Genomic DNA, 13,255 nt, shown 5'->3' on the forward strand with positions numbered 1-13,255 from the left:
AACCAACTGAGCCACTTAGGCTCTCAATCATGTCATCTTCATACAGGGACCATGCTAACCTTCTCTGAATTGTCTCAATTTTAGTATATGTACTGCTGAAATGAGCAGGTTTTTTATCATTGCAGCAAATCCATATAGCATTTTAAAAATTTTTTTTTTAAGATTTTATTTGACAGAGATCACAAGTAGGCAGAGAGGCAGGCAGAGAGAGAGGAGGAAGCAGGCTCCCTGCTGAGCAGAGAGAGCCCTTGCAGGGCTCAATCCCAGGGTCCCCGGATCATGACCTGAGCCAAAGGCAGAGGCTTTAACCCACTGAGTCACCCAGGCATCCCACTTAAATCATTTTTAAAAGATTTTTAAAATTCATTTTAGAGAGGGAGAGAGAACATGTATACATAGGTAGGGGGTGGGGCAGATGGAGAGAGAGAGAGAGAGAATCTTAAGCAGGCTCTATGCCCAGGAGGGAGAGGGAGAAACAGGTTCCCCACTGAACAGGGAGTACAACAAGGGGCTTGGTCCCAGGACCCTGGGATCATGACCCCAACAGAAGGCAGATGCTTAACCAGCTAAGCCACCCAGGTGCCCCTAAAGGTTTTATTTTTAAGTACTCTCTACACCGAGCACGGGGCTCGAACCCACAACCCCGAGATCAAGAGTCTCATGCTCTACCGACCAAGCCAGCCAGGTACCCCCATTTAGATAATTTTTATGAGTACAGTTCAGTGGCATTAGGCACATTCACATTCACTTCATTATGCAACCATCACCACCATCCAACTCTAGAACCTTTCCCTCATTCGTCTCAGTTAGCTTGGGCTCCTATAACAAAATACATATACAGGGTAGCTTAAGCATCAGGCATTTTTTTTTTAATTTTATTTATTTCTTTGACAGATAGAGATCACAAGTAGGCAGAGAGGCAGGCAGAGAGAGAGGAGGAAGAGGCTGTCCGCAGAGCAGAGAGCCCGATGTGGGGCTCGATCCCAGAACCCTGGGATCATGACCTGAGCTAAAGGCAGAGGCTTTAACCCACTGAGCCACCCAGGCACCCCAGCATCAGGCATTTTTAAAAAGGATTTATTTATTTGACACAGAGAGAGGGAACACAGCAGAGGGAGTGAGAGAGGGAGAAGCAGGCTCCCCATGGAGAAGGGAGCCCGATACGGGGCTTGATCCCAGGACCCCAGGATCATGAGCTGAGCTGAAGGCAGATGCCCAACGACTGAGCCACCCAGGCGCCCCAGCATCAGGCATTTATTACACTTAGGGAGGCTGGGAAGTTCAAGATCAAGGTGCTGGCAGATGTGGTGTCAGGGAGGGCCCTCTTCCTCATAGATGGTCATCTCCTCTCTGTAACCTCATACGAGGAATGGGAGCTATCCAGGGTCCGTTTTATAAGGGCACTGATCCCATCAAGAGGGCCCCACTCTCCTGGTCTCTAATGGGTTTTTGTTTTTTTTAATTTGAGAGAGAGAGCGAGCGAGAGAGAGAGGACAAGAGGGGGAAGGGCAGAAGGAAAAGCAGACTCCCCGCTGAGCTGGGAGCCCTATGTGGGGCTTGATCTCAGGCCCCTGGTATCATGACCTGAGCTAAAGGCAGATGCTTAACTGACTGAGCCACCCAGGTGCCCCTCCTGACATCTAATGTAAACCCAATCACTTCCCAAATGTTTCCACCTGCAAACACCATTACACTGGGAGTTAGGGCTTCAGCATAATGAGTTTTGGGAAAACATATCCAGCTTATAACAATTGCAGACAGAAATCCTGCACACAACCAGCAAACAACTCCCCCAAATTCCCTCTCCAGTTGGCCCTGGCATCCACTATCCTATTTTCTGTCTCCATGAATATGCTACTCTGGGGATTTCAAATAAGTAGAATGAGACCGTATTTGTCCCTTTGTGTCTGGCCTCTCTCACTTCGAATAATGTCTTCAGTGTTCTTTCATAGTATAGTGTGGTCAGAATTTCCTTCCTTTTTAAGGCTCAATAATAATCCATAGTATGTATAGAGCACATTTTGTTTTTCTATTCATCTGTTGATTGGGGTTGTTTCTACCTTTTGGCTATTGTGAATAAAGCTTCTATAAAAGTGGTGAAGTTTTATTTCTTATGTCGCTCATGATAATAATGTATAATCTTTTTTTAAATTTTTAAAAAGATTTTATTTATTCATTTGACAGACAGAGATCACAAGTAGGCAGAGAGGCAGGCAGAGAGAGAGGAAGGGAAGCAGGCTCCCCACCAAGCAGAGAGCCCAACATGGGGCTCGATCCGAGGACCCTGGGATCCTGATCTGAGCTGAAGGCAGAGGCTTTAACCCACTGAGCCACCCAGGCACCCCTGTATAATCATTTTTAAACCATATATATGTTTATTTCCTATTTTTAAAGCTTAGAACTGCATAATATTCTTTTTTAAAAAGATTTTATTTATTTGACAGAGATCACAAGTAGGCAGAGAGGCAGGCAGGGGTGCGGAGGGGGGAGGAGAGGAAGCCTGATGCGGGGCTCCACGCTGGGCTTGATCCCAGGACCCTGAGATCATGACTTGAGCCGAAGGCAGAAGCTTAATCCACTGAGCCACAGAGGAGCCCCTATTTATTACTTTTCATGACAGTAACCAAAAAATAACTTAAAGACTCAGCTTTACTATGACAAACACTGTATTTGCCATATTTTACGAAGATAATTGGTACATTATTAAAGTGATATCTGTAATTGTTCTAAACAAACTGATCATTAAATATAAGACCCCAATAGGGGTACCTGGGTGGCTTAGTCAGCTGAGCAAAATTTGACTCTTGGTTTCTGCTTGGGTCATGATCTTGGGGTCATGAGATTTAGCCAAACATTGGGAGTAAAGATTTCTTTAAAAAAAGGGGGGGGATGGTACCGATGGTTGCCTAACAGTGTGAATGTACTTAATGCCCTAGAACTATACACTTTAAAATAGTTAAAAGGGGGTCGGGGAGGGGCCTGACTGGCTCAGTCATTAGAACGTGCAACTCTTGGTCTCAGGGTTGTCAGTTCGATCTCTCCATCTGGCAAGCAGTCTGCTTAAAAACTAAAATCATAAAGGGGCACCTGGGTGGTTCAATTGGTTAGGCATCCAACTGTTGGTTTCCACTTGGGTCACCATCTCAGAGTTGTGGAATCAAGACCCACACTCGGCTCACGCTGGGTGTAGAACATGCTTGAGATTCTTTCTTTCTCCCTCTCTCTGCCCCTCTCCTTTCCCTCTCTCCCTCTCCAAAATAAAATAATTAAAATTATAATTTTATGTTGTATGTATTTTGTATTTTGTGTATAAAAATTTGTGTATTTTGTGTATAAAACAAAAAAAGGGAAGGAAGGAAGGAAAAGTGTCTGATCAGGCAAAGCCTCCTGACTGGTGAGCTATGGCGTCTTTAACATTTCTACACATTGCCTGAATTTTTTTTTTTTTTTTGCCTGAATTTTTATAAGAATTGATTCCATAGGGGACGCCTGGCTCAGTCGGTTAAGCGTCTGCCTTTGGCTCCGGTCATGATCCTGGGGTCCTGGGATCGAGTCCCACATCCTGCTCTTTGCTCAGCGGGGAGCCTGCTTCTGCCTCTGTGTGCTGTTCTCCCTGTTTGTGCTCGTTCTCTTGTTCTCTCTCTGTGACAAATAAATAAATAAAATCTTAAAAAAAAAGAAAGACTAGGTTCCATAGAAGTCGAGTCAAAGAACTATACCAAGGGAGGAGGACCAAATCCTTCATTTAAAGCTGGAAAAGTCAGGCCAAATGGACGGTGGGCAGCCTGTGAGAGGCTCCGGGCTCCTGGCCATCGGCCCAAGGGTTGGGATCCAGCTGTTGCCCTCTTGCCTGGCGTCTGAATGAAGGAACAACTGCCGGTAGGGGAAACCGCAGTAATCAGATAACAGGCGCTGACTGAGCATGCGCTGCTGGCCAGGTTCTTCCCAGGTGCCCAGGGGATGGAGAGGCAGGTGATTGAGGGGTGAGTCTCTCTGACCTTCAAAGAGCTGGTTCCCAGGTAAGAAGAAGATAAGACTCTGAGAAAGGTACTTGCCAGTACAAGGTGATAAGGGGCCCCTCCGCACTCTGAACACACCCACATTATTGCCTTATCTTTGTGTGTTAGAGTTATTTATTTACAGGCCACTTTAGCGGGAAGACTAGGGGCTCGGTGAGGACATTCATTGATTCCGTCATTTATTGAAAGACTGTGTACCCACAGCACTGATTTAAGGCGACTGGTATACAATAGATGCTTGATGACTGTACCTTGCGTAGCATTCAGCAGACACTCAGTAAATGCTTTTTTTCTTTTTTAACTGATTCTCATCTACTTTTTTTTAAAAAGATTTTATTTATTTATTTGACAGAGAGAGAGATTACAAGTAGGCAGAGAGGCAGGCAGGGAGGGGGAAGCAGGGTCCCCACCGAGCAGATAGCCCAATGCGGGGCTCAATCCCAGGACCCTGAGATCATGAGCCAAGCCAAGGCAGAGGCCCAACCCAGTGAACCACCCAGGCGCCCCTCAGTAGATGCTTTTTGACTTGAATAAATAATGTGTGAATAAATAATTTTGTACCAGGCTTGGCACACAACAGGTGTTCAATAAATGTTGAATCGCATGAAGGAAGGACTAGCACAGGGCCTGGTACACACAAGTACTCATTAAACGTTGCAACACACTCCCCGCCCCCTGCCCCCCGCCCCCAGCCTGTCTGACCTACCTCCACCCTGAACCTGAATCCTGGGCACTGAAACCCAGAGACAAAATTGGATGTCCAGACCATCATCCATCCATTCATCCACTCAACAAGCATTTATCAAGGATCTACAGATTACCAGTCACTGGGGATGTATCAATGAACAAGAAATGTAGTGTTTTCCTCTCATTTGTTCACTTTTTTTTTAAAAGATTTATTATTTTTTTTGACAAGAGAGACAGCGAGAGAGAGGGAACACAAGCAGGGGGAGTGGGAGAGGGAGAAGCAGCCCAATGCGGGGCTCGATCCCAGGACTCTGGGATCATGACTTGAGCTGAAGGCAGATGCTTTGCAACTGAGCCACCCAGCCCCCACTCATTTGCTCCCTTTCTGATGGGGGAGAAAGACAGTAAATAAGTGAAAAAGTGTTCTTTAAAAATACATAATTTTTTTAAAGGTAATAAATAAGTAAACCCGGGTGACATTAAGGGAACCCAAGTGACATGAAGGACTGCAGGGAGGAGTGGGCAAGACAGATTAGTCAGGCAAAGAACTCTCTGAGAATGTGACCCTGGGGCTGATGTCGGAAAGGGACAAAGCAGCTAACCCCGTGAAGATCCGGGCGAAGAGCATTTAGGCAGAGGGCACGGCATGCGCAGAAGCACTGTGGCAAGAGTGGAGTTGGCCTGTGGAGAGAAAAGTGAGAAGCACGTGGGCCAAGGGGCGGGCGGAAGGGGCTACACCAGACAAAGCGTTCCCAGGAAGGGTGAGGAGCTTGGGTTTTACTCTTAACTCAGATGCAAAGCCATTGGAGGGCTTTAAGCAGTATGGTAGCCTGAATAACGAACGTCCAACGACCTCCACATCCTAACGCCTGGAATTTGTGACTATGTTACTGCATACGGCAGAAGGGGCTTTGCAGATGTGATCAGCTCTGGGGTCTGGAGATGGGGAGATTATCCCAGATGATCCAGATGGAGCCAGTGTAAACACAGGAGTCCTGATCAGAGGCGGACAGAGGGGTCAGAGAGCAAAGGAGATGTGGTGACAGAAGAGACTGGACAAATGTACTTTGGAGGAGGAGGAAGGGGCCACAAACCAAGGAATCCAGGCAGCCACTAGACTCCGGAAAAGGCTGGGAAATGTGTTTCCCCTCGCAGAGCTTCCAGAAGGAACCAGCCCTGCCAGCACCATCATCTTGGCCCCCTTGGGGCTTCTGATCTCCAGAACTGTGAGAGAATAAATCTGTATGTCTTTAAGCCACGAAAATTGTGGTAATTTGCTGCAGCAGCCGTAGCAAACTCATCCGCCAAACAGATTGGTTTTGGAAAGATTTTTCTGGTTGCTGTTACGGAATGGCTTTGGGAGGATCAAGAGACACCAGGCAGAGTGGGTCACTGCGGACTTCTGAGCCCGTGAAGGTGGGGGCCCAGGAAAGATGAAATGGATGCCCTGGACAGGAGAGCTCAGGTTTTAAGATGTGAAGGGCTATGGTCCACTGGGTTTTCTGATGGATTAGATGTGACGGGGGAAGGGCATAGTGAAGGAAAGCAAGGACTCATCACCCCCCAACTTCCCCATTCTCCCCGGGGCCTCACAGAACCACATTGCCCTTGACAGGCTGTTCCTGGGATGCTGGGCATTTTTACATGATTAGTTTGGAACACTTCTGTGGGAAATAAATGCCTTCAGTCTAAAAGGCTTTTACAGGCTAGGGCAGGGGATTAAAGGCGGTCCGGCTAAGGAGAAATCCCAGGGTCAGGAGACAGCCGAGCATGGAGACTTTTAATCTAAACCTCAAACATTTTTATTTTTCACTCCCTGAACCCCGGGTGTCACTTTAAATACATGTTTGGCAACATCGGCTGTTCTATTTTTCTTTTTAATTATATAAAGAGCGTTCCTGGAGATGGCTCAGCCCCGGGGTTGGGGGAGGCCAGGAAAGTTTGGCAGCTGTTGGAGGCAGAGACATCAGCGAAAATTCAAGAGGGTTTGAAATCCTTTTGAAGGAGTGTGGGGACCAAGCTCCCAACTCCCCTGAGCTCGGTGTGGTCAGCCCTGACTCAGGGTTTCTAAAAGGAGACGGATAGAGTCACCAGCTTAGAATGGAGAGGGGACAGATGGGCACGTGTCCGAGATAAAAATATCCCCAGCACCGGGACTGTTCCCATACCTTGAATTTATTCCCAGGCCTCCGTCGTCTTTCCTTCTTCCATCCTCCGAGCAGAAAACGGCCAGCCCGTTTGTCCTTCCCATTCACAGGGTAGTCCCTACCCTGTTGAGCCAGGGCTGGGCTCAACTGTTAACACGTGTTATAGGGTTCTAAGCACTCAACTAGTCTGTTCAAAGACCTTGCCATTATCCGCACTTTCTAGATGGGGAATTTAGGCTCCGGGAGATGAAATGTAAGCCCCACTCCCTGGGGCTGAGCCTGGGCCTGTCTGCCCTCAACTCCATTCCCTGCCCTTCTGCTTTGCCAACACCAGCGAGCTGCCGGATCAACCGGCTTCCTGCACAAGTTGGCCAGTCGGAGGCAGTGAGAGGAGCCAAGTGGGTGGGAAGAAGGGAGAAGCCAGGGTATTTCTCCCTCTCTGTCCACGTCAGGTGACATCTTCAACGGCAGCTGCATTTCACACGTCTCCTCTCCCACTGACTGTGAAGCCATTCCTTGGAGAACAGATTCCCCTATTCTGGTGTCTGTTTTTCCCAGACCAGCTGGATTCTCACTGATGTTCCGCCTTTCATCAATACTCACAGATCAGCCGATTCATTCATTAGATTTGCAATAATACAGTCCCCTCTCATCGTGAACAGCACATCCGGTTTATGGAGCACCGTGCTCACTGCCAGACAGACGGTCTTTCGTGGAACGATCCTTTCTGCCAAGTCCCATTGCTATCCCCATTTGACAGACGGGACTCAGAGAGGTTGGGTTACTTCTGCAAAGTGGCACAGTCACACACTGGCGAAGCTGGGATTCAGATCCAGGTGTCCCCAGCTCTAACCTCTGTTGACATCTTGAACACACTTGCCTCCCCCTGACAAACCCATCAGAACCCAGCAACCTTGGCTGACTCGGGAGCCCACGTCAGGCTACAGGGCTGCCGTCACCAAGGCTGCATCCCGGGTGATGGAGAACAACAGAACTGCATTGTCTCCCAGTTCTGAGGGCCAGAAGTCAGAAATCGAGGTGTTAGAAGCGTATGTTCCCTCTGAAGTCTCTAGGGAAGTTTCTGTTCCAGGCCTCTCTCCAAGCTTCTGGGAACCTCAGGCATTCCTTGGCTGACGGATGGCCAGCTTCTCCCTGGATCTCTCCATATCATCTTCCCCCTTCTGTGTGTGTCTTAATTACCCCATTTCATTTCCCGGTCCTATTGGATTAGGACCTCATTTTAACTTCATTACCTCTGTAGAGACCCTATCTCCAAGTAAGCTCCCATTCTGTGATGCTCGAAGTTAGAACTGCAACACATCTATCTATCTATTTATCTTCCTTCCTTCCTTCCTTTCTTTTTTGGCAACAAAAAATCTTTTTGCAGGGTCATAATTCAACTCATAACAGTCCTCCCTGATCTCAGGTGTTCCGTCTCTAGAGTGAGGCCTGGTCGGTCCTGTCTTACTAACAGAGGATGTTAGATCATCCAAGATGTTTAATCTTGCTGACAACCGGCCCATTTAAGAGATGCCATGTATCTCAAATCATGCATACATTTACAAAATTTATCCCGTTTTACTCCAAAATATATTGAGAGATAGAAATCACTTCATGTAGCCATATCAGTTTTGATAAAGGAGAACCAAGTTGAAAGACTTAATTTACTTGACTTCAAAATATATTTTATTGGGACATCTGGGTAGCTTAATCAGGTAAGCATCCCATTCTTTTTTCTTTTTCTTTCTTTCTTTTTTTTTAAGATTTATTTATTTGAGAGAGAGAGAGAGAGAGTGCATCCACATGAAGTGGGGAAGGGAACAGAGAGGCAGAGAAACAGACTCACCATTGAGCAGGGAGTCCAATGTGGGACTGGATCCCAGGATCCTGAGATCATGATCTGAGCAGAAACCAAGAGTCGGATGCTTAACTGACTCAGCCACCCAGGTGCCCTAGCATCCCACTCTTGATCTCAGCTCAAGGCTCAAAGAAAGACTTTTTTCTTTTCATTTCACTTCTTTCTTTCTTTCTTTGTTTATTTGTAAGGAGGCTCCATACCCAGTGTGAAGTCCAATGCAAGGCTGAAACTTACAACCCTGCGATCAAGACCTGAGCGGAGAACAAGAGTGGGACGCTTGGGGTGCCTGGGTGTCTCCTTTGGTTAAGTGGCCGCCTTCGGCTCAGGTCATAATCTTGGGGTTCTGGAATCGAGCCTTGCATCGGGCTCTCTGCTCAGTGGGGAGTCTGCTTCTCCCTTTCCCTCTACGATCTCTCTTGCTCTCTCTCTCAAATAAATAAAATCTTAAAAAAAAAAAAAAAAAGTGGGATGCTTACTTGACTGAGCCACCCAGACTCCTCTCAAGGCTTGCTTTAGAGCTAGAATAATCAAGGCAGGACGTAATGGCGTAAGAATAGACAAAGAGAGCAGTGGGATAGAAGCAGAGGGCCAGAAACAGACCTTCACGGTTTTTGACAACACTGTCCATGCATTTTTTTTTTTTTTAAGACTCTATTTATTTGAGAGACACATGGACTTACAAGCACCCATGCACATTGGGGGAGCGACAAGCAAACTCCACGCTGAGCGCAGAGCCCAATGCAGGGCTCTATCTCATGACCCCGAGGTCATGATCTGAGCCGAAATCAAGAGTCAGACCCTCAAGCCACTGAGCCACCCCGGCACCCCTCTGTCCATGCACTTTATTATTTTTTTTAAGATTTTATTTGTTTATTTGACAGAGAGATCACAAGTAGGCAGAAGGCAGGCAGAGAGAGAGGGGAATGCAGGCTCCCCGCCGAGCAGGGGGCCTAATGCAGGGCTCCATCCCAGGACCCTGAGATCATGACCTGAGCTGAAGGCAGAGGCTTAACCCGCTGAGCCACCAAGGCACCCCTGTCCATGCATTTTAATAGGAAAAACCTCAATTCTCTCAAAAATCAGTTTGAGGTGACTCACATGCCTAAACATAAATAAAATCTCTACATCTTTTTCAAAACCTATGTCTTAAAAGTTTTTTTGTTTTTAAGATTTGTTTACCTATGTCTTAAAGTTTTAAAACATAGGTGAGTATCTTCATGACCTTGGAGTTGGCAATGATTTCTTAGCTGGGACATAAAAGCACTACCCATAAAAGGCATAGGCACAAACACACGGACCCAGCAGTAGCTCCTGACCAGGGAGAAGAGTGAGCCCCACAAGCCCGGGAACTGGGGACCAGGGAGGCAGAGCAGGGACTCCCCAGTACAGTCTCTGGGCTCCAGGCCCAGAGAATTATTTGGAGATCAACACCGGAGTCCACAAATCCTAATTCTGAATTGTGCAACCTGTCCCCTGATAGTTACTTAACTTTGTTTTCAGCTTCCTTCACCTACTTCTTTGATTCTGAAAGCCTTCTGGCTCATTCGCTAAAGCTGCCTTTCAGATATCTTGTAGAGCTGGCAGCAGGGCTGGGCAGCAGAGGGACTTCACACATTCTGTGTGGCACACAGTGGGAGTCACAGCAAGGCCCTATTCCCGCTCCAGCTCTATACAAGGGAAGCTTTTGAACTGTTAAAAATAACCGGTACAGGGGCGCCTGGGTGGCTCGGTGGGTTAAAGCCTCTGCCTTCAGCTCGGGTCATGATCCAGGGTCCTGGGATGGAGCCCTGCATCGGGCTCTCTGCTCAGCAGGGAGCCTGCTTCCTTTCCTCTCTCTCTCTGCCTGCTTCTCTGCCTACTTGTGATCTCTGTCTGTCAAATAAATAAATAAAATCTTAAAAAAAAATAACCGGTACAGAAATGCATGGCTTCTGGAAGCAGTAAGCTTCCCATTATCAGAGGTGTACAAGCACTGTTCTGTAGAGGCATGAACTCAAGAAATGGGGTCGGTTTTTATTTTTGTTAATTTTTAAATTTTTAAATTTTTTTTCGTTTTCATTATTATTAATTTAGGGTGGGTTTTTTTTTTTAAGTTTGTTTGTTTTTTTTTTTTTAATATTTTATTTATTTATTTGACAGACAGAGATCACAAGCAAGCAGAGAGGCAGGCAGAGAGAGAGAGAGAGGAAGCAGGCTTCCTGCTGAACAGAGAGCCCGATGCGGGGCTCGATCCCAGGACCCTGGGATCATGACCTGAGCCGAAGGCAGAGGCTTTAACCCACTGAGCCACCCAGGCGCCCCAAGTTTGTTTGTTTTTAGTAATCTCTATATCCAGTGTGGGGCCCAGACTCATGATCTCTAGATCAAGAGAAACATCCACTTCTTTTTCTTCAAAGATTTTATTTATTTGACAGAGAGACAGCAAGAGAGAGAGAGAGGGAACACAAGCAGGGGGAGTGGGAGAGGGAGAAGCAGGCTCCCCGATGAGCAGAGAGCCTGATGTGGGACTCGATCCCAGGATCCGGGGATCATGACCTGAGCCCAAGGCAGATGCTTATCCCACTGAGCCAGCCAGGCGCCCCTAATTTAGGGGTTTTAAGCCTTAGATCATTCAGAAGGGGAGGCACAGATGAGAGAAGGAAGTGAACAGAAGCTAGTAACTATGATGGGCTCCAATAAAGTATTCTCCTTTTAAACTGAAATAAGAGAGGCCTGGCTGGCTCAGTTGGTAGAGCCCGTGACTCTGGATCTCAGGGCTGTGAGTTCAGGCCCCACATTGGATATGAAGCCTACTTAGTAAATAAATAAATAAACCAAAATGAAAGTGGACAATTCTTTAAGGCCTTATTGGACAAGAAGGGGCAGGAGGGTTCCTCTTCAGCTGGACATCAGAGTTATCCCTCTTAAAAATCTGCCTGTGCAAAGTGACTAAGTGTCCAAATCCAGGGTCCATGAGTAGGTGTTTGTAAGTATTTGCTCTCCATTTTTGCTGAGAGGATTGGAGGCTCAGAGAGGTTAAGCAATTTGTCCACGATTACACTGCAGCTGAGTGACCAAGGGAACATTGGTAAAATCAATTGTCGGGGTGCCTGGGTGGCTCAGTGGGTTGGAGCCTCTGCCTTTGGCTCAGGTCATGGTCCCAGGGTCCTGGGATCCAGCCCACATCCGGCTCTCTGCTCAGCGGGGAGCCTACTTCCTCCTCTCTGCCTGTGTCTCTGCCTACTTGTGATCTCTGTCAAATAAATAAATAGAATCTTAAAAAAAACCAAACAGGGGCGCCTGGGTGGCTCAGTTGGTTAAGCAGCTGCCTTCGGCTCAGGTCATGATTCCAGGGTCCTGGGATCGAGCCCCGCATCAGGCTCCCTGGAAGCAGGAGAGCCTGCTTTTCTCTCGCTCCCTCTGCCTGCTGTTCTGCTTACTTGTGCTCTCTCTCTGTCAAATAAATAAATTTAAAACAAACAAACAAACAACCAATTGTCAAAGACTAAAAGTCCTTAAAAACTAAGGCCCATCTAGTTCTGTGGTTCTCAAACTCTGCCTGAATTTTATACAAGTTTTATACAAAAATATAAACTTAAAAAAAAAGATTTTATTTATTTATTTGAGAGAGAGAGAGAGAAAGAGAGCAGGAGCACAAGTGGGCAGGATAAAAGGCAGAGGGAGAAGCAGGCTCCCCACTGAGTCGGGAGCACAATAAGGGGCTCAGTCCCAGGATCCTGGGATCCTGACCTGAGCCAAAGGCAGAAGCTTAACCGACTGAGCCCCCCAGGCACCCCGACAATTGATTTTAAGTGTCAACTTTTTTCACCCGATGTTATGGGGAGCTTGCTACCCATCTCCAAAGGCAGCTCAGGCCATCTTTGGTCAGCTCCGGGCTGTGCCCATTAGCCACAGTGATGGGGCGGGTTGCAGCAACCCTCTCAGTTGGATCTCCATTCGCTCACACACAGAATTGATTGAAAAATTCTATTTGGGGGCGCCTGGGTGGCTCAGTTGTTAAGTGTCTGCCTTTGGCTCAGGTCATGATCCCAGGATCCTGGGATCAAGCCCCACATAGGGCTTTCTGTTCAGTGGGAAGCCTGCTTCTCCCTCTCCCTCTGCCAATCCCCCTGCTTGTGTTCCTTCTCTCTCTGTATCTCTCTCTGTGAAGTGAATAAATAAAGTCTTAAAAAAAAAAATTCTATTTGGCTTATTTGGATATAAACCCCCAAAGGCTGAGAGCACACTCTCTGGCCACTAGAGGGAGCTGTACATGGTCTTTGGAGGCACTACCCGGATGGGCAGCTGGGGTTCCAAACCTGGCTCTCCAATGGTTAGTTTGGGAAGAAGTTGGTGCATCTCAAGTCCCAGCTGGTTCTAACAAGGGTGGGGAAAGGTTACTAACCACAGGTGCTTCCAGGCTCTAGGACCTAGGGCGGGAAGCAGGAATTGCCCATATGCCTTCCCTCTAAGTCTGGATAATATTTTTATTTTTTCAGCTCTGTGCATATGGCAGAATTCAAACCCCAAAGATTTAGAAGGAGAGAGGGGAGGGGCATGATGGA

The 13,255-nt window shown here is 47.2% G+C and overlaps 1 non-coding gene across 1 annotated transcript; it reads right to left on the bottom strand.

Annotated features, from left to right (window-relative positions):
* LOC123954780 lies at window positions 1-108 on the bottom strand. Its single transcript, XR_006821150.1, has one exon. It is a non-coding gene; the product is annotated as a U6 spliceosomal RNA (small nuclear RNA).
* Window positions 109-13,255: the final 13,147 nt, after the last annotated feature.

This window comes from Meles meles, chromosome 12 (assembly GCF_922984935.1).
Source record: "Meles meles chromosome 12, mMelMel3.1 paternal haplotype, whole genome shotgun sequence".
Classification (NCBI taxonomy): domain Eukaryota; kingdom Metazoa; phylum Chordata; class Mammalia; order Carnivora; family Mustelidae; genus Meles; species Meles meles.